The 20,464-nt window shown below is 44.6% G+C and overlaps 1 protein-coding gene across 1 annotated transcript in view; it reads right to left on the bottom strand.

The window, feature by feature from the left end:
* Window positions 1–20,464, bottom strand: part of LOC124798119 (protein-tyrosine sulfotransferase-like) — a 343,624-nt gene that overhangs the window by 252,093 nt on the left and 71,067 nt on the right. The window lies entirely within an intron of this gene.

Here is a 20,464-nt window from a genome sequence, read left to right as displayed (position 1 = left end):
GACCATAAACACATTAGCTCTTTTGCATTTCTGCATTATGTACTTTTTTCCTGGCGTGGTTCCCATCTTCTCAATACAGGTCCGTAGTGGTCACCCCTTGGGTCAGGATTTTGGTTGGCGCCGAGGCTGAGCAGATGAGATGGTGAAGCTACAGGTGCAGTGTGTGCGGGAACTGGTGTGCATGAATGCATGAATAGCTTCATTGGCTGCATCCCTAGTGGAGGTTAGAACCCAACGGCGATATCGTGCTGGAACAGGAGTGTGTATGCGTGATTCATCCTTGGTTCACCAGTAACTCGTGTGGCCTGCCCCAGCGCTTTTGAAGACAGATGAGAGCTTAACCAGGTGCCAATAGTATATCAGGGCTGGCGAGTGTCATGAAGGCGGAAGCCTGGGACCAAAATCCGTAACAAACCGTAGTGCCAGAGTGGCGGTACTGAGGTGTCTCGCTCGACAGGTTGTAAAAAAAGCGGTGGTATGCAGTCATTTTGATATGCCCCTTCGTCAGGTGAAGGCCCAGGCTTGTTCACACTACTGCCAGTCACGGAGGGGACCAAACAGCAGTGGTAGCTTACAGCAGCTAAGTTCCACTACAGCCAGCTGGCTGTGGGCTCAGAGGCGAAGTCTTCTCTCGGTAGCAGGCAACACATAATGATTGGCCAACCAAGTTGTGCTGCAACTAGCGACACTGTCATTCCTTAGGAATCAGCGGTGTGGATGGGGTGACCAGACACTGAGGCTACTAAAATGGGGGTACGTAAGCTGGAATGACGACTCCATCTTCCCTCATTACCTGGAGGCTCCACCGTAGTGTCACATTTACTGTCAGTTCCCCTCGCCTTCGCACTTTCCGTCGGTGCTAGGACGCCGTGGAGCGGCTGAGCTTGGATGTCAAATGTTACGATTCCATACTGCAAAGCCCGCAGAATATCATATATACTACCACAATGAGCCGTTGTGCATGCCTTGTTTACAGCTCGGATCGGTGTACAAAAGTAATAGGAGCGGCGCCCTACCTTCTGCAACACTGCCACTCTCTGTGTGTCCCTCTACTGACTGCGAGACATGAGGTGAGCTGGATGTGATTCTGTGCTGCGTTAGGCATGAATGCCCGGGAATTGGATTTTATGTGCAACGGGACAGCAGAACGAACAGTGCATATAATCTAATGTAATATTGGTCGTAGCATCATTTAACTGACACGTTAGCACACTGAAGTGAATAGACCATTGTGATTTTAATTAGTAAACAAGTAAAGATTTGTATTTTTGCAAGAGCGTTTTCTACACACTTATTCTGAACTATACCAAGTCTCTATTTTTAAACATTCCGTATTTTTTGCAGGTTGTAATTCATTTTGGTTCTTAATCTGTCAGTGTTTCAGCTGTTTCAGTACTGTATTCTTTTTGTTCTTACCTAATGCTAATTTTTTTTTCATCTATGCTCCTATCATCCGAAATATCCTCGATAATCTACTCTATGCATTCAATTCTTGTTTGTCTTTGCAATCTATCCTCTCTGCCTCTGCTTTAATAGCTAAGTGATTTCTTGATGCCTTAGCATATTCGACATTAACTTGTCCCTCTTTCAGCTAAAATTTTACAGCACACTTCACCTGTTGCATACATGGTGTCCAAAGAGTAATGGTCAATCCAGTTTAGTAATGGTCAACGTTCAGCAACGTGTTTAGAAGGATCCTTGGAAGCAAAAATGTCCTGTAAATATGGGTTTTAAATGCATACCTTAAGAGTTATGAGCAGACGACCATCTTCGATGTTGTGAATCAAATCTCTTACGCTGCAAGCTCTTTGTTATTCATAATTTGAGAGATGGTAGTTTCGACCGAAGCAAGGAAAAAAGTTTCCAGTGAACAAGGGATCGCCGGCCAGTGTGGCCGAGCGGTTCTAGGCGCTTCAGTCTGGAACTGCGCGACCGCTACGGTCGCAGGTTCGAACCCTGCTTCGGGCATGGATGTGTGTGATGTCCTTAGGTTAGTTAGGTTTAAATAGTTCTAAGTCTAGGGGACTGATGACCTCAGATGTTAAGTCCCATAGTGCACGGAGCCATTTCTTAAAAAAAAAACAAAAAAAAAACAAAAAAAAAACAAGGGATCTAAATTGCATACCTTTGCTATGTGCTATGAGCACTTATTCTTCTTCGCTATTGTGAAACGCATCTCTTGCACTGAACAAGTGCTCACAGCTCTTAATGTATGCATTTTAGGGCCCATGTTTACTGACCGCTTCTGCTTCCAGTGATCGTACCTGTCGTTTCACTGGAACTGATCGTTCTTCCTGGGACACCTGTGTAGTGCATCTTATATTGCAATATTTTCTGTTCCCTTAACGTTTAACGCTGTATTGTGTCATCACATTCCAGACACTAATAGTTTGTTCGTTTTTTATGCTCTCGCTTTATCTATACACGTATATCCCAATGCTGCTGCAGATGCACTTCAGTAAAAGCATGTACAACTCTACGTCTACGTAGGATACCTCTAGGACACCGCAAGTCTGCTTCCGACGACAGGCTTATTTCAACCATTCTGTATTGATTCGTTGGTAGGTAACATAAATATTTGACACCTTTCACTATCTCTTTCCAATTTTCATATCTAGCAAGTGGTGATAATTCTCTCTAGTGCCCGTTGTTCCACTTGTTTCTTTTGCTTACTTTGCTCGTTTGTCTCTCATAGTGATTCTATCTTACACCGTGATTAGATGACTGAAGTGTCATTGGTGTGACCTATCTAGAACATTTCCCCCTGCTACTACGTTTCGGTAGGCTTTTCTTCAACGCACGAGGGGAGTCACTAAACTCGGCGGGGGCCGAGCTCTGCCCTGTTCAAAATATCGTGCAACATGCTGAAAACTGATCCATGACATCCATTTTTCTCTTTGTCGCCTCGATTGTGATTCACCAGTCTTCAAGTAGGAGGGCCTCCACTTCTCTTATTATTTTCGGCTACTCAAAGGGAGATGGTCTGAGACTTGGAAATTCGGCATTCAGACATAGGAAGCGTCTGGACCCCCTAACAAGGGAGGGGGGGGGGGGGGTCGGTTGTGGTCGGAGCATACCGCTAGGATATAGAAAACTAAATTGAGGAACAGCCTCAAATGATCATACAAATTAATTGGGAACAAGCATATTGTTACGAAAAGGCAAGCGTTATTTAGATGAATAATATCGATGGTCCAATTAAACATGAAACAAATGGGCACAACACCATTGACATAGACATATTAATCGGAGGATGAATGGAAACAAATGGACAATACAACAAATAGCATTATTGTCTTTGACCATGAAAGATAGATTGCCAAAATGCGCACTGGGAACAACAAGGTGGATGCATGACTTTAAAATAGCAGACTTGCCTCCAGAGGGCGGCGAGTTAGATTCGTTTCTTAACTGCTTCGGCGATTTGCATCCATACCATTTTATCATCGCGTACGTAAAGAGGCTGACGCCTCCCTTTCACGTCCTTCGTCTCTTTTAACTGCATTCTTGTTTTTTTGAAAGTTGAAGACAGCATTTTTCTCCCTTCGACATATACTTTATAAGCTCAGAATGCGAAAATTGTTCAGCTACTACCATAAAAATATGAAAAATTATTTTCTGCGGAGTTATACGTATTTTCCTTTGCTGGTTACAGAGGCACGCCTTTGTAGCACGGAACGTGCAAGTTCTGGTACGTAGGTGTTAGGTGTATAGCACACAAGGGGATGTTGTCAACTTGCGGATGCATTAGCGCGGTTGGCGTATTTCGCGCAAGGCTGGTTATATCCAACACACCCCCTGGAGTTGCGGTGGCTGTTCTCTGCAAGAGCGGTCCCGGCATCTAGCAGCTGAATACCACGGGAAGAAACGTCACAGCAGCGGCGAAACACAGGCGGCAGAATTCGCCATACCTGTCCTTTGCGATGATACTCCATCAAGGAGATGCAATTGGTGCTTATTATGAAACTGCAAATGGCAACAAATATATGTGATGAAAGGTAAAAATACGCTCGTAGGCGAAACTTTAAAGACGAAAGCAAATTTCACATGATATGTTACCGCTAAGTAACATAATTCGATTGAACTTGGACGATAGATAGAAATAACTGCTAGAGTATAGTGCAGTATAGAATGTAACTGAAGGAAATGGTTTGCAATGTGTCCCCAGGCTGGTCACAAGGTGGGTACCGAGTTGGCAGTTGTTTGGTACTGGTAGGGCTAGCGGTGAGCAGAGGGCGTGTCAACAATTTTCAGTTACTGAGACCAAGGTGTCCTGTAGGTGGTGAAAAGGAACTAAAAAATGTTGTAATTTAATCTCAAAGATACAAGAAGAAAATTTGTTCGACTGTGATACCAGAGGAATACTCTAAAAAACTTTTATATCATTGAGAGGCAAAGGACTAATTTCGAGATTCTTTTATTACTGCTAGTATTAACGACCTTTTTTGTTCTGACGTGCTGGCGTAAAGACGTACTGTATAGTTTCATGTCTATGTGTGTGTTAAATGAAGGTGTTAAATGATGAAAAATGTGTTTTATAATTTCTGTCAAGATCAAGCCTAAATCCTATACCAATGGGATACAAATTATTCTGTTAATTCGAGAAGGCGAATTTTTGATGGAGGCGACGATCTTTACGACAGCGCTGCTCAACAGTAGAGGTACGTGATTGTGCTCACTACTTTGCTTTGGTGGCCGATAAGATTAATTTCGATGTGTTTTTGCCGAGACATTCAGAACCTGCAATCTTCCTTTTCGTATAAAAATAGGAGTCCGATTTAAAAAGAAATATTCTTAAATTTAAATAATTGCAATTCTTTTACTCAGGCCGCGGGGAATTATAGAAAGTACGTGCCTCTACCCTGATTGTACGTTCGCAATCTCCGTGTGTGTTACGACGTAATTATTTTACATAAAAAAAATTAAGATAGATCTTTCTCATCAGATCGCAACCACTCGTACGCGAATGTGTCTACCCTCTGAATGTGTCTAGTCAGTCGTGCGCATTGTTATAAGCTTTTCTGTTAATATTTTGTGGATTGCATCTCCGCAATTAATTTTTGTTTATGCCGCAAATCGCACTTCACGCGAAGTATTTATTACGCAAGTTTCAGGCTCCATTTAATGTCAAAAAATTCCGAAGTGCGGCTGACTAAGCGAACCGCTACAATAATTTCATATCTCTACAACTACAAGAACTAAAAACAATAACAAAAAACAAAAACAATAACAGAGAGGGTACGTTACAGTGACAAGACAGGTGATGTTACTAATCCTCTTTTTCTCCTTAATTTGGGCTCCATAATGTGCACTTCATTTGTCATCTAAAACGCATGGCTACAATGTACGAGGGTTTGCTGAAAAATAATGCTTCAGACTTTTTATGTGAAAAATTTTAAATCTTTTTAAATAAAATAAACGTTATTAACATTCTGTATCTTTATTCTTCACGTCTACATACGATGGTGAGACAAATGAAAACCTTAAATATTTCTTTAAATCTTATTTATTGTGCAGAAGTGGTACAAAGCTTTTCAACATAATCTCCCCCACGCTCAATGAAAGTCCTCCAGCGCTTACAAGGTGCATAAATTCCTTTAGAAAAAAACTCTTTTGGTAGTCCGCGCAACCACTCATCCACCGCGTGGCTTACCTCTTGATCAGAACTGAACTTCTTTCTTACCACTACGTCTTTGAGTGGTCCAAACACATGGAAATCACTTGGGGCAAGGTCTGCTGAGTATGGTGGATGAGGAAGACACTCAAAAAGCAGGTCTGTGATTGTTGCAACTGTTGTACGGGCAGTGTGGGGCCTTGAAATGTCATGTTGCAAAAGGACACCTGCTGATAGCAATCCACGTCGCTTTGATTGATTGCAGGCCGCAGACGATTTTTTAGGAGATCTGTGTATGATAAACTGGTGACAGTGGTCCCTCTAGGCATATAATGCTCCAAAATGACGCATTTTTCGTCCCAAAAGAGAGCATGACCTTCCCTGCTGATGGTTCTGTTCGAAACTTCTTTGGTTTTGGTGATGAGGAATGGCGTCATTCCTTGCTCGCTCTCTTCGTTTCCGGTTGGTGGATGTGAACCCAGGTTTCGTCCCCAGTAACGATTCTTGCATGGAAGCCATCACCTTCTAGTTCAAAGCGCCGAAGAAGTTCTTCACAAACGTCAACACGTCGTTCTCTCATTTCAGGAGTCAGCTGCCGTGGCACCCATCTCGCAGACACTTTGTGAAACTGGAGCACATCATGCACAATGTGTTGTACTGACCCATGACTAATCTGTAAACATGCTGCAATGTCATTCAGTGTCACTCGGCGGTTTTCCTTCACTATGGCTTCAACTGCTGTTCTGTGGAGTCACAACACGTTGTGCCTGACCTGGGTGAGGAGCATCTTCCACTGAAGTCACACCATTTGCGAACTTCCTACTCCATTCGTAGACTTGCTGCTGTGACAAACATGTATCATCGTACTGAACCTTAATTCGTCGATGAATTTCAGTAGGTTTCACACCTTCACTACGCACAAACCGAACAACAGAACACTGTTTTTCCCTGGTGTCATCTTTATATTGATGCTGCGACGGTATGTGTGCATCTGCTCTATGCTGCCACCTACAGGCCATTCTGCACGTTGCTTATAGCACGCTTACCAACTTACAGAATAACGGCGCGAAATTTCGATTAGTTATTACAAATTTAAGGTTTTCATTTGATTCATCCTCTACTGCTAGAGGGCTCCGAATTGTAGCGTGTAACATGGCGGTACGTAACGTAACTATGTCATTGCGTGAGAAACAGCGTGCTATAACCGAAATTCGAATTCGAAGAGTTCGTCCACACTTGGGGAACCGTCTCCTTCAGCATTACAGTGCCAGACCACACACGAGCGGTGTGATATCTGCAATAATTCGACGCCTTGGTTTCAGTGTCATCGATCATCCTCCATACGGTCCCGCATCCGATTGTCTTCTGTTTCCAGAACTTAAAGAACACTTCTGAGGACCTCTTTGTGATAGTGATGAACCGTTGCAAGCAGAGCTGCAGTTGTGGCTCCGTCAACAAAGTCAAACATTCTACGGTGACGGCATCATCTAACTGGTCCCTCGTAGAGAGAAATCTGTCCGTCACCAGGATGACTATGTTGAGAAACAAATATACGGGCATGAAGAACGAAGATGTAGAATGTTAACAGAATTTGTTCTGTCTAAAAAAGAATTGAAAGTTTTAACATTAAACATTCGGAGGGATTACTTTTCAGCATACCCCCGTGTACTGAAGTGTATGAACAGAATACATAAGTGAATTTACAGAGAGAAGAGCTCAAGGTTTCAAAATTTGGACCACCATAAATTGTTAAGAAGTAGATTTAGAAGTGAATTCGATAGTTTTCATTTACCAGTCCACACCTTCTATGAAATTCAATCATAAGCAAGAAATGGGAGAGAAACACGCATATTGTTAAAACGTACGGTGTTTTACCAACACTCTTAAGGAAATTAAACGATCACTGTACAAAGGGAAGAAGCAGTCTGAGGGAGGTGGTATCCATTATTGAGCAATGTCTTCAAGATGTCCAGTCGTTCGCGCTCGAATTTGGGACTCGAAACGGAGATGTGGTTTAAATCGAATTCCGACTAAGAATCACACTGGTGTGGCGGACAACTGTAAACGTTAATATGATGCCGATGAAACGGGAAAGAGGCGTGGTTGAATTGGGGTCGACAGATGGTGGAAATCGTTGATCGGTCCAAATGTGTCTCGGTAAACCACATCATTATAGTAATTAGAAATTGTAACAGCGCACAATAACCGCTTAACTATTAATCTTTTCCGTGGCTCTCGACCTCATGTAAGTACGATAAGATACGATATTGCAGTGCCTGTGTTATTATGATTAGGATGCAAAGCTCCTTTGGACATGCATGCATGAATTCACAATGCCAGGTAGGGATAACCATCAGCTGTCGAATGGAATGACGACAGTGAAAATTTGTGCCGCAACTGGACTCGAACCCGGATTTCCCGCTTGCCGCAAGCAGTCACGTTAGCATTTGGCTATCCGTGCTTGGTTCACGGCTAGAGCCAAACTTCCATATGTCGTCAACTATGGGTCTATGACCCGTACTCGTACATCCATTATGCATATACCCCTACAGGTCAGACATGGTACTTGAAAGTCGCTTGCCCGGTGTCCGCAGATAAATACAACTTCGTAGTGCTTGTGTTATTCCGCTTACGATGCCAAGTTCCTTTGGACATGCATGCATGAATTCACAATGCCGGGTAAGGACAACCATCAGCTGTCTAATGGAATGACGACAGTGAAAATTTGTGCCGCAACTGGACTCGAACCCGGATTTCCCGCTTGCCGCAAGCAGTCATGTTAGCATTTGGCTATCCGTGCTTGGTTCACGGCTAGAGCCAAACTTCCATATGTCGTCAACTATGGGTCTATGACCTGTACTCGTACATCCATTATGCATATACCCCTACAGGTCAGACGTTGTACTTGAAAGTCGCTTGGCCGGTGTCTGTAGATAAATACAACTTCGTAGTGCTTGTGTTATTCCGCTTACAATGCCAAGTTCCTTTGGACATGCATGCATGAATTCACAATGCCGGGTAGGGATAACCATCAGCTGTCGAATGGAATGACGACAGTGAAAATTTGTGCCGCAACTGGACTCGAACGCGGATTTCCCGCTTGCCGCAAGCAGTCACGTTAGCATTTGGCTATCCGTGCTTGGTTCACGGCTAGAGCCAAACTTCCATATGTCGTCAACTATGGGTCTATGACCCGTACCCGTACATCCATTATGCATATACCCCTACAGGTCAGACGTTGTACTTGAAAGTCGCTTGCCCGGTGTCTGTAGATAATACAACTTCGTAGTGCTTGTGTTATTCCGCTTACGATGCCAAGTTCCTTTGGACATGCATGCATGAATTCACAATGCCAGGTAGGGATAACCATCAGCTGTCGAATGGAATGACGACAGTGAAAATTTGTGCCGCAACTGGACTCGAACCCGGATTTCCCTCTTGCCGCAAGCAGTCACGTTAGCATTTGGCTATCCGTGCTTGGTTCACGGCTAGAGCCAAACTTCCATATGTCGTCAATTATGGGTCTATGACCCATACTCGTACATCCATTATGCGTATACCCCTACAGGTCAGACGTTGTACTTGAAAGTCGCTTGCCCGGTGTCTGCAGATAAATACAACTTCGCTGTGCTTGTGTTATTCCGCTTACGATGCCAAGTTCCTTTGGACATGCATGCATGAATTCACAATGCCGGGTAGGGACAACCATCAGCTGTCGAATGGAATGACGACAGTGAAAATTTGTGCCGCAACTGGACTCGAACCCGGATTTCCCTCTTGCCGCAAGCAGTCACGTTAGCATTTGGCTATCCGTGCTTGGTTCACGGCTAGAGCCAAACTTCCATATGTCGTCAACTATGGGTCTATGACCCATACTCGTACATCCATTATGCGTATACCCCTACAGGTCAGACGTTGTACTTGAAAGTCGCTTGCCCGGTGTCTGCAGATAAATACAACTTCGTAGTGCTTGTGTTATTCCGCTTACGATGCCAAGTTCCTTTGGACATGCATGCATGAATTCACAATGCCGGGTAGGGACAACCATCAGCTGTCGAATGGAATGACGACAGTGAAAATTTGTGCCGCAACTGGACTCGAACCCGGATTTCCCGCTTGCCGGAAGCAGCCACATTAGCATTTGGCTATCCGTGCTTGGTTCACAGCTAGAGCCAAACTTCCATATGTCGTCAACTATGGGTCTATGACCCGTACTCGTACATCCATTATGCATATACCCCTACAGGTCAGACGTTGTACTTGAAAGTCGCTTGCCCGGTGTCTGCAGATAAATACAACTTCGTAGTGCTTGTGTTATTCCGCTTACGATGCCAAGTTCCTTTGGACATGCATGCATGAATTCACAATGCCGGGTAGGGATAACCATCAGCTGTCGAATGGAATGACAACAGTGAAAATTTGTGCCGCAACTGGACTCGAACCCAGATTGCCCGCTTGCCGCAAGCAGTCACGTTAGCATTCGGCTATCCGTGCTTGGTTCACGGCTAGAGCCAAACTTCCATATGTCGTCAACTATGGGTCTATGACCCATACTCGTACATCCATTAAGCATATACCCTGACAGGTCAGACATTATACTTGAAAGTCGCTTGCCCGGTGTCAGGAGATAAATACAACTTCGTAGTGCTTGTGTTATTCCGCTTACGATGCCAAGTTCCTTTGGGCATGCATGCATGAATTCACAATGCCAGGTAGGGATAACCATCAGCTGTCGAATGGAATGACGACAGTGAAAATTTGTGCCGCAACTGGACTCGAACCCGGATTTCCCGCTCGCCGCAAGCAGTCACGTTAGCATTTGGCTATCTGTGCTTGGTTCACGGCTAGAGCCAAACTTCCATATGTCGTCAACTATGGGTCTATGACCCGTACTCGTACATCCATTATGCATATACCCCTACAGGTCAGATGTTGTACTTGAAAGTCGCTTGCCCGGTGTCCGCAGATAAATACAACTTCGTAGTGCTTGTGTTATTCTGCTTACGATGCCAAGTTCCTTTGGACATGCATGCATGAATTCACAATGCCGGGTAGGGACAACCATCAGCTGTCGAATGGAATGACGACAGTGAAAATTTGTGCCGCAACTGGACTCGAACCCAGATTTCCCGCTTGCCGCAAGCAGTCACGTTAGCATTTTGCTATTCATGCTTGGTTCACGGCTAGAGCCAAACTTCCATATGTCGTCAACTATGGGTCGATGACCCGCACTCGTACATCCATTATGCATATAAACCCTACAGGTCAGACGTTGTACTTGAAAGTCGCTTGCCCGGTGTCTGCAGATAAATACAACTTCGTAGTGCTTGTGTTATTCCGCTTACGATGCCAAGTTCCTTTGGACATGCATGCATGAATTCACAATGCCGGGTAGGGATAACCATCAGCTGTCGAATGGAATGACGACAGTGAAAATTTGTGCCGCAACTGGACTCGAACCCGGATTTCCCGCTTGCCGCAAGCAGTCACGTTAGCATTTGGCTATCCGTGCTTGGTTCACGGCTAGAGCCAAACTTCCATATGTCGTCAACTATGGGTCTATGACCCGTACTCGTACATCCATTATGCATACACCCCGACAGGTCAGACATTGTACTTGAAAGTCGCTTGCCCGGTGTCTGCAGATAAATACAACTTCGTAGTGCTTGTGTTGTTCCGCTTACGATGTCAAGTTCCTTTGGACATGCATGCATGTCCATAGGAGCAGGCACTGTGGCGACTACAGCCGTTATGAAATACATGTAATGAATTCGTAATTGCGAATAAGGCCAAGTCGTACACGGATAGCCAAGACGACCGCTCGTTGTTCGAGCTCCGGTGCGGCACAGATTTTAATTGCCATCATTTCATTCTACAGCTGATGGTTGTCCTTATTCGCAATTGCAAATTCATAATTCATTTAATGCATTTCGTAACATCAGTAGTCGCCGCAGTGCCTATTCCTTTGGATATGCACTGCAATATCGTATTTATCTGCGGATCCGGGCAAGCGACTTTCAAGTACAACGTCTGACCTGTACGGGAGTATACATAATGGATGTACGAGTACGGATCGTAGACACATGGTTGACGACACGTACAGTCGGCCTTAGGCGGCCTTGGTCACCGGACCTCCGGCGTGTGCTGTGCGCTGCGGTGTGATGGGCTCCGCTCGGTAGGTCGAAGCGCCTGTTGCAGTAGTTAGCTGCGGTATTTGCGACTTTCATATTAGGTGGAGAGAGCATAATAGAAGACACACGTTGAAAAAATGGTTAAAATGGCTCTGTGCACTATGGGACTTAAGTTCTGAGGTCATCAGTTCACTAGAACTTAGAACTACTTAAACCTAACTAATCTAAGGACATCACACACATCCTTGCCCGAGGCAGGATTCGAACCAGCGACCGTAGCGGTCACCCGGTTCCAGACTGTAGTGCCTAGAACCGCTCGGCCACTCCGGCCGGCGACACGATGAAATTTGATCAGAAAGTTCATAGACCGAATTCGTCCGAAATTGAGACATAGCCAGAGGGAAGTTGCGAAAAATTCGTTTGAGACTGTCATAGGTATTCACCTTTCAACTGTATGCAGCATCGAGTATGTCAAGCTTAAAAACACAGAATTATACGACAAAATTGTAGAATCTAGTGGCGGAACGTTTAAGTACAAACATCATGATGGCAATATTAGTGAAATTTGTGTTACGCGTGATGGATTTGGGATAAGGACTGTTCGTATCTTTGAGCTACCCTTCGAAATCACCGCGTAGAAGATCAGTTCAGTGATAGCTCCCTATGGAAGATCAATCAGTAATTTTGCAGAAAAGTTGTCTGCTGCTCACAAGTTGCCCGTCTTGAATGGCATTAGGCATTTGTGAGTAGGTTTACACAAGCACGTACGCTTGTGTATAAGTGCTTGCGGTTATTGCGCTGTAGTAATATATGACGGGCAACTAATCTGCGCATCGTGCGGCGGCACGGGCCATGTTCGCTCGCAGTGTATACAACGCCGAGTGACCCGGCTACCTGCCGGCGAAGCAGTGACCCCCCCTCCCCCCCTCCCTATGTCAGCGTTGCCTTTAACGTGTGTACCGGCAACTACTGGACAAATCCATACGCGTCACGCTCCTGACGCTACCCACGATGACGTTACTCGCGACAGTGAATTGATGATGGACGTTAGCGACTCGAAGTGGCAACACAACCAGAGTCTAGAAAAAGAACCCAACATCACTGTTCAGACAAACAAACCCCGGAACCGACTGTAGTCCTTCAGAATGAGCAGACTCTAGAAAACAACAAGGAAACCGAGCCACCAGTTGCCTGGCGCAGGAAAACACGAGGGAATGGAAAGCGCTGAAATTCCCCAAGAGGCAGTCTTGCAAGGAAGCCTAAAAAGAGAAGACTGGCTCACATGTGCGCTGAACAAGTAGCACCGCCTTTGCGAGAAAAAGCAGAGCAGATTAGCAACAAACTACATGAAGAACCACTTAGTAATCCGCTTCTGAGGATGCAAGCTTCTGACCCATTGCAAGCCGCATGTCAGCGGACCATTTGTCACATGAATGATTGCAGCTGATACCCAATTTCGATACACAGTTCTCCCTGAGACTAGAAACGCAGAAAAAGACACATCGAAAGTTAATCAACATAAAAGTCGGACGAAATGAACCAAGATGAAGAAATGATAAACTGAAAGAACGGGACAGATTCCTGCCCAACAAGATCAACTGAACAAGATGGATACGACATTGTTGGAACATACATGTGGAAAAGGACATACGTCCGACAGCACTTCTTATGACGAATATTGACTTCGATAATGACTAAGACAATATGAACGCAGCACAAGCCTACAGAATCCTCTTTGCATTTACAACACCTGCAAGACTTCCTATAGACAGCTGACATTGATATACTACTGGTACAGGAAGTACCAGATACTAAATTTTCAGAATGAGAGCGCTGTGAAGTTGGAGAATTACCGCCGAAATCAGTTTGGTCAAAACAAGCAAAGTGTTTCGCAGCAAAGAGGACTCAAAAACCCAATTGTCTTTGTCTGACTTATGTAATGGAGGCTGAGTCCCAGTAAAACTGCACGAAACAGCTGACACTGCTAAGCATATTGCGTGTATTTCGGGTCGTTCCAAAGTCCCTCTCTCAGTTGAATCCAAACTGTAGTGAGACAAGAGGGCGGAGCTGCAAACTGAGCCCGCCCCACTATGTGGGGGTTATCGTCACAGCAGCGCACAGACGTCTGCGGACACGGGGAGAGGTTCAGCAGAGTTACGACTCGGGGCACGTGCGGCTTGTCGAGATGGACGGCCGCCTCACAGCTCCGGCACTCCCAAGTTCCTCTTACAGCGCTTCTGCTAGATTGCCCCGGGCGAATCCGAGATCCCCCTCTGGCGAATACCGCCGCCGATTCTGGCAATAAATTGTGCCGACTTTCAGCGAAGATTCCTTTGATTTTGGTGCTAATACGACCTGGAACGCGTTAAATGAGTTCGCTTAACTGGAATTCCTGGCATTGTTGCTACCGGGTGCCATGCTAAAGCGCTATTGGGTTTGGGGTCTAAGTAGATTCACATCTCCTTTCAGGCAAAAGCCAGACCTTTCTGTTGGTATCTTTTGCTGACAACCGCGGAAGGCTAGTGTGACGAAAACTGTTCGTTCAAGTAATTATGGTTCAGTGTATTTACTACATGTGTGGGTTGCGGGATATTATGTATCCACAAAATCGTTGTTTATCGAAGACAGATTTTTTTTATGTAAAATATGTGCTGTTGTCATGAGCATTCGTGGCAGTATGTATGTATGTAATTAAACCTGTCATCCAAATTACTTTATTTTTTAAATAAACATCTCTCAACAGCCAGCTATCAATCAGTCAATTCAAAATTATTAAAAACAAAAGACTGACGATATTACTGCCGATGCACTTCGGTGGCGTTCGGGTCACGCCTTGCTGGCTGGGCGCGCGAAGTGTCTCGGGCAGTCCGGCTCTCCAGTTCTGATGATGATGATGATGTTTGGTTTGTAGGGCGCTCAACGGCGCGGTTATCAGCGCCCGTACAATTTCCCAACCTTTGCTCAGCCCAATTTCGCCACTTTTCTGGATGATGATGAAATGATGAGGACAACACAAACACCCAGTCATCTCGAGGCAGGTGAAAATTCCTGACCCCGCCGGGAATCGAACCCGGGACCCCGGGCTCGGGAAGCGAGAACGTCCAGTTCTGACCGATCCAGTAGACAGACATGTTGTCTGTTATAGCAGTATTTGTTTCATGCAGTTTTATTTACTACAGTTCCGACCGTCGCTAGGTACAGACATGTTGTCTGTAATAGTAGTATTATGTTGTACCAGTTCTGACGGTTCCAGTAGACAGACATGTTGTCTGTGGCAGGATGTATTTCATGTTATTTGAGCGAGATATAATGACTGTGGAAATATATGTTCAATACGTTGTGATCAAGAATAGTTTCTCGTGTCTATATTAATAAAAACGTGAGTGGCATCCCAAATGAGTTACAGTTTATTCGTAGCAGCAGTTCCTTGCGGAGTTAATTTCAGCCCCAAGAAAAAGAATCCACGACCTGCACGCTGTTTTCTGCGTCGGGGACTTCGTCATCATGAGGACAGCAGGTTAGTAAAGTGTACAACTTATGTATTCCACACAGGGCAGTGAAACAACTAAGCACCTCACGTGTACTGCACGCACAGTACAAATGTGCTCAGTGACACGTCATCTGCAGTAATGTAGAGGAGGTAAAGAGGGATTTCTCATTTTTATTCCTTTTTTCCTTGCCGTAACGGTCCAGTCGCATTAACATGACCACCTCCTTTGTGTGGCATCAACGGGAGATAATCACTCACAGCGGGCTGTTGGCGGCATTAGCAAAGGAGGATAAATAAAGCGTGTCGAGCGGACGTGGAGTTGCTGTCATAATGCGGAAACAGAGCGATTTTTCTGACGCCCAAAAGGACCTGATCATTGGCTTTCGGACCAATGGAGAAGCAATTCTGAAATGGATAAATTGGTAAACCGTTGGTGTGCTGCCTTGCCTTCCGTGCATGGAAAAATAATGCTATCATAAACCGGCGCAGGAGCAACTATATTCATCTACATCTACATCTACATTTATACTCCGCAAGCCACCCAACGGTGTGTGGCGGAGGGCACTTTACGTGCCACTGTCATTACCTTCCTTTTCTGTTCCAGTCGCGTATGGTTCGCGGGAAGAACGACTGAAAGCCTCCGTGCGCGCTCGAATCTCTCTAATTTTACTTTCGTGATCTCCTCGGGAGGTATAAGTAGGGGGAAGCAATATATTCGATACCTCATCCAGAAACGCACCCTCTCGAAACCTGGCGAGCAAGCTACACCGCGATGCAGAGCGCCTCTCTTGCAGAGTCTGCCACTTGAGTTTGCTAAACATCTCCGTAACGCTATCGCGGTTACCAAATAACGCGCCGCTCTTCTTTGGATCTTCTCTATCTCCTCCGTCAACCCGATCTGGTACGGATCCCACACTGATGAGCAATACTCAAGTATAGGTCGAACGAGTGTTTTGTAAGCCCTCCTTTGTTGATGGACTACATTTTCTAAGGACTCTCTCAATGAATCTAAACCTGATACCCGCCTTACCAACAATTAATTTTATATGATCATTCCACTTCAATTCGTTCCGCATGCATACTCCCAGATATTTTACAGAAGTAACTGCTACCAGTGTTTGTTCCGCTATCATATAATAATACAATAAAGGATCCTTCTTTCTATGTATTCGCAATATATTACATTTGTCTATGTTAAGGGTCAGTTGCCACTCCCTGCACCAAGTGCCTATCCGCTGCAGATCTTCCTGCATTTCGCTACGATTTTCGAATGCTGGAACTTCTCTGTATACTACAGCATCATCCGCGAAAAGCCGCATGGAACTATCTACACTATCTACCAGGGTGATAGATGACAGGGGTGAATGACAGTTGCAGAGATGCTTACGGGCGAAGAGACATGCAATGGTTGAGCAGCTGACCGCCCAGATTAACCAAGGGGCTGCCAACAGTGTCTCCTCAGCTACCGCTCAGCATGTTTATGAGTGTAGGACTCTGCAGTAGGCACCTGGTTCATTCACCCATGCTGACTGCTGTTCATCGGCGACAAACGTTCGAATTTGCACGGCAGTTCCCCAACTTGACGTCCAGTGCGCGGCGACAGGTGGCCTTTCCAGATGAATTACACTTCATGCTCCATCAGACAGATGGTCATTGACGGATGTGTACGGCGTTACGCGCCTGCAAGCTACAATCTTTGGAAGAGTCCAGACGGAGGACGGAGCGTTATGGTTTGGGGAATGTTTTCGTGGTATTCCCTGGGTGATCTCGTCTCTCTGGAGGGCACAATGGATCAGCACAAGTTCGCATAAGTCCTTTGGAACCATGTCCACCACTATATGCACTTCGTTTTATCTCTGCACGATGGCTCCTACTAGCAGTACAATGCAACATGTCAGGAAGCTTCCAGTGTACGTTTGTGGTTCGAAGATCACCAGGACGAGTTTACCGTGCTTCCCTGGATACCAAACCCGCTAGATTCAGGTCCAGTCGAGAATCTGTGGGACTACCTCGACCGCGCTGGAGTCGACTTGGCTCCACGTCCATGTAGGTACCTTCCAGAACCTCAGTGACTCTTTTCCTGCACATCTCTCAGCGACCCACATTAAAAATATTGTTATTCAGGCTTTTGACAGGTGGGCACATTAAAGAGATTGGACAGCGTATTATCATAAGAAATACCCTGATATACTAGCTCGCCAATAGATCTAAAGTCATCGGCAGCAAATGAGTAAAATAATCTTCATGTTGTTGTTGTTATTGTTGTTGTTCATGTTATGACACCAGAGGGCATGAATGTCAATGCCGGCATAAAACCTACTCTCTAACAGCATCAAGCGGGCCACGAGCTTAGTGTCCCAGTCCGATTGACTGATCATCATCAACAGTACCACACCCGTTCACTTCATGACACTCTTCAGTTAAAACTTACGGGCTGAGAGGCAGTGGTCGATGTATAAAATTTCCACCTCACGTTTCGTTTCCATCTGCGGAGACATCTTCTGAGGTCGTCCGGCTACTGCCACTGAGCCTCCAGGAACTCTCGCATTTATAGAGCGCATAGATGGCACCACCATTCGTCACGTGATGCCGACTGTATGCTTATCTTTGGAAGGCGTCATCATTCTCGATTAAGAGTAATTGATTGTCATTTTGCTGGCGCAACGTCGACTTCCATATTTTGTCTAACTTTAAAGCTTCCTCTTGTCTATTAAAATTGTTATGGTGTTTGTGAATCTCTATTGCTTCTCTATACATGCGCGCGTGATAATGGGATGTTCGTGCTAGAATGCTTGTCTCATGAAATTTAATTTCGTGGTTTCCATCTCGAAAAACATGCTCAGCTACGGCCGATTTTTCAATATGTCCTAAACAACAGTTTCTTTTGTGTTCGGCTAAGCGGGTGTTCACAATTCTTTTTGTTTTTCCAATATATACCCGTCCACAACTGCATGGAATTTTATATACCCCAGGTGTTGCTCGTGTGTGTCGGGCGACTATTGCAGTTCTTAAATATTCCTTAATCTTCTTTGTGGGTCTGAAGATTGTTTCGATCCCATACGTGGCCAGAACTTTCCCGGTACGGTCCGTGACTTTATTAATGAACGGTAGGAAAACTTTTCTAGTAGGTGACCGTTGTTGCTCTGGACTTCTGGCTTCTTTTCTTCTTTGATGGAGGGCTCGTTCAATTTGCTTGATGGTATATCCATTTTTCATGAGGGCTGACCGTAAGTGATTTAGTTCATCTTTTAAGTAAGCCGGCTCGCAGATTTTGTTGGCTCTGTCCACCAAAGTTTTCATGACAACTCTTTTTTGCCTAGGATGGTGGTTAGATTCCTTGTGGAGGTATCGATCCGTGTGAGTGTTCTTACTATATACGTTGTGGCTCAGCGTCCCATTCACACGTTTAATTACCGACGCTGCTGAAAACTTTGTAATTTAACCCTTGAATTTAGCCAAAAACTGATAAACAGGAGCCACCAGCTCTCCTACCCTTGGCACCCAAATATTTCCGATGAAAATTTCTGACTCATGAAGTTTCAATTATCAGAGAAGAATACTCGAGCTGAAAGACTGTGAAGAATGGAAGAACCAAATCAACTGAAACCTGTAGATAATGACTCTAAAAATAAACCGTTGAATGTAGTGAACATTAAATTTAAGAATAGGGAGCTATAATATTTTCTTGGAATGTCGCGTTTGTTTATGATACGACAAACGGCGCATAAAATGATTCCAGCTGTTACTAGATGTTACTTTAAACCCATTATCGATCCCACAATGTACCACATGACGCTGTGACGGTGTAACTGCATTTTGATCACATTGATTTCAAACTGTGACAATCGCTGCGACAATATCTGCTTGTCATGACTATGTATGATGCAATATACACAGGCATCACGTGCAGGAATTTTAAAACGCGCTACAAACAACACATTCAGTGTTGGAAGTACGAAACAAATCATTCCACATTTCGAGAACACTTGATATACCATAACCACCATCATATAAACGTGAAACAAGATATGAAAATAATGAGAATAAACAACCATGACAAATAGTTTGTACAAATGCAAAGAAACTTCTACGTCCGGAAAGCCATTGCTGAAATCAAACATGTGATAAATACGCACACACACATCAGTGCAGACTCCATACTACACCACACACACACACACACACACACACACACACACACACACACACACACACACACACATGCATACATGCGTCTCAAAACAAAAACAAAAAACGAAACAAAAAAAAAGAAAAGAAAACAAGAAATAGCGCGCGAAAGTTGGCAATAGCAAAACAGAAACCCAAATGGCAGTTTTAAGAAGAAATACATTGCCAAAAACGGAACTAAAACACAATATGTAGAGAATCATCCATGAAACCTGTAAGTAATTTAAAACGTCGCTACCACAGAACTGTTTCGAATGTATTTTGGAATTGAGTTATGGTTCGATCCTAGAGCGAAATTAAACGTCTCCAATGAATTACACTAATACGGCATTGAATTGCATAATACAGTTCTTAACCTTCATTAAAACTATAGAATATGACTTCCACATGATAAAGCATTTGACAAAGCTTCAGACATGCTATGACAAGTAGTGAAAGAGTAGAGATAATAATTTGTCATAAATAGTAAGAAACGTATACACTAAACAGCCAAAGAAATTGCTATACGCATGCGTATTCAAATACAGAGATATGTAACCAGGCAGAATACACCTATATGACAACAAATATCTGGCACAGTTGTTAGATCGGTTACTGCTACTACAACTGCAGGCTATCAAGATTTAAGTGAGTTTCAATGTGGGTGGTGTTACAGTCGGCGCACGACCGATGGGACACAGCATCTCCGGCGTAGCAATGAGATGGAGAGTTTCCCGTACGACCATTTAACAAGTGAATCGTGAATATAAGGAATCCGGCAGAACATCAAATCTCCGACATCACTGCGACCGGAAATAGAACCTGGAAGAACGGGACCAATGACGAGTGAAGAGAATCGTTTAATGTGACAGAAGTGCAACCCTTCCGCAAATTGCTGCAGATTTGAATGCCGGGCCATCAACGAGTGTCAGCATGCGAACCATTCAACTAAACACCATCTATATAGGCTTTCGGAGCCGAAAGCCCAATTTTGTACACTTCATGACCGCACGACACGAAGCTTTATGCCTCGTCTGTGCCCGTCAACACGGACATTGGACT

This window comes from Schistocerca piceifrons, chromosome 1 (genome assembly GCF_021461385.2).
Source record: "Schistocerca piceifrons isolate TAMUIC-IGC-003096 chromosome 1, iqSchPice1.1, whole genome shotgun sequence".
Classification (NCBI taxonomy): domain Eukaryota; kingdom Metazoa; phylum Arthropoda; class Insecta; order Orthoptera; family Acrididae; genus Schistocerca; species Schistocerca piceifrons.
This window is presented reverse-complemented; position numbering and strand designations above follow the sequence as displayed.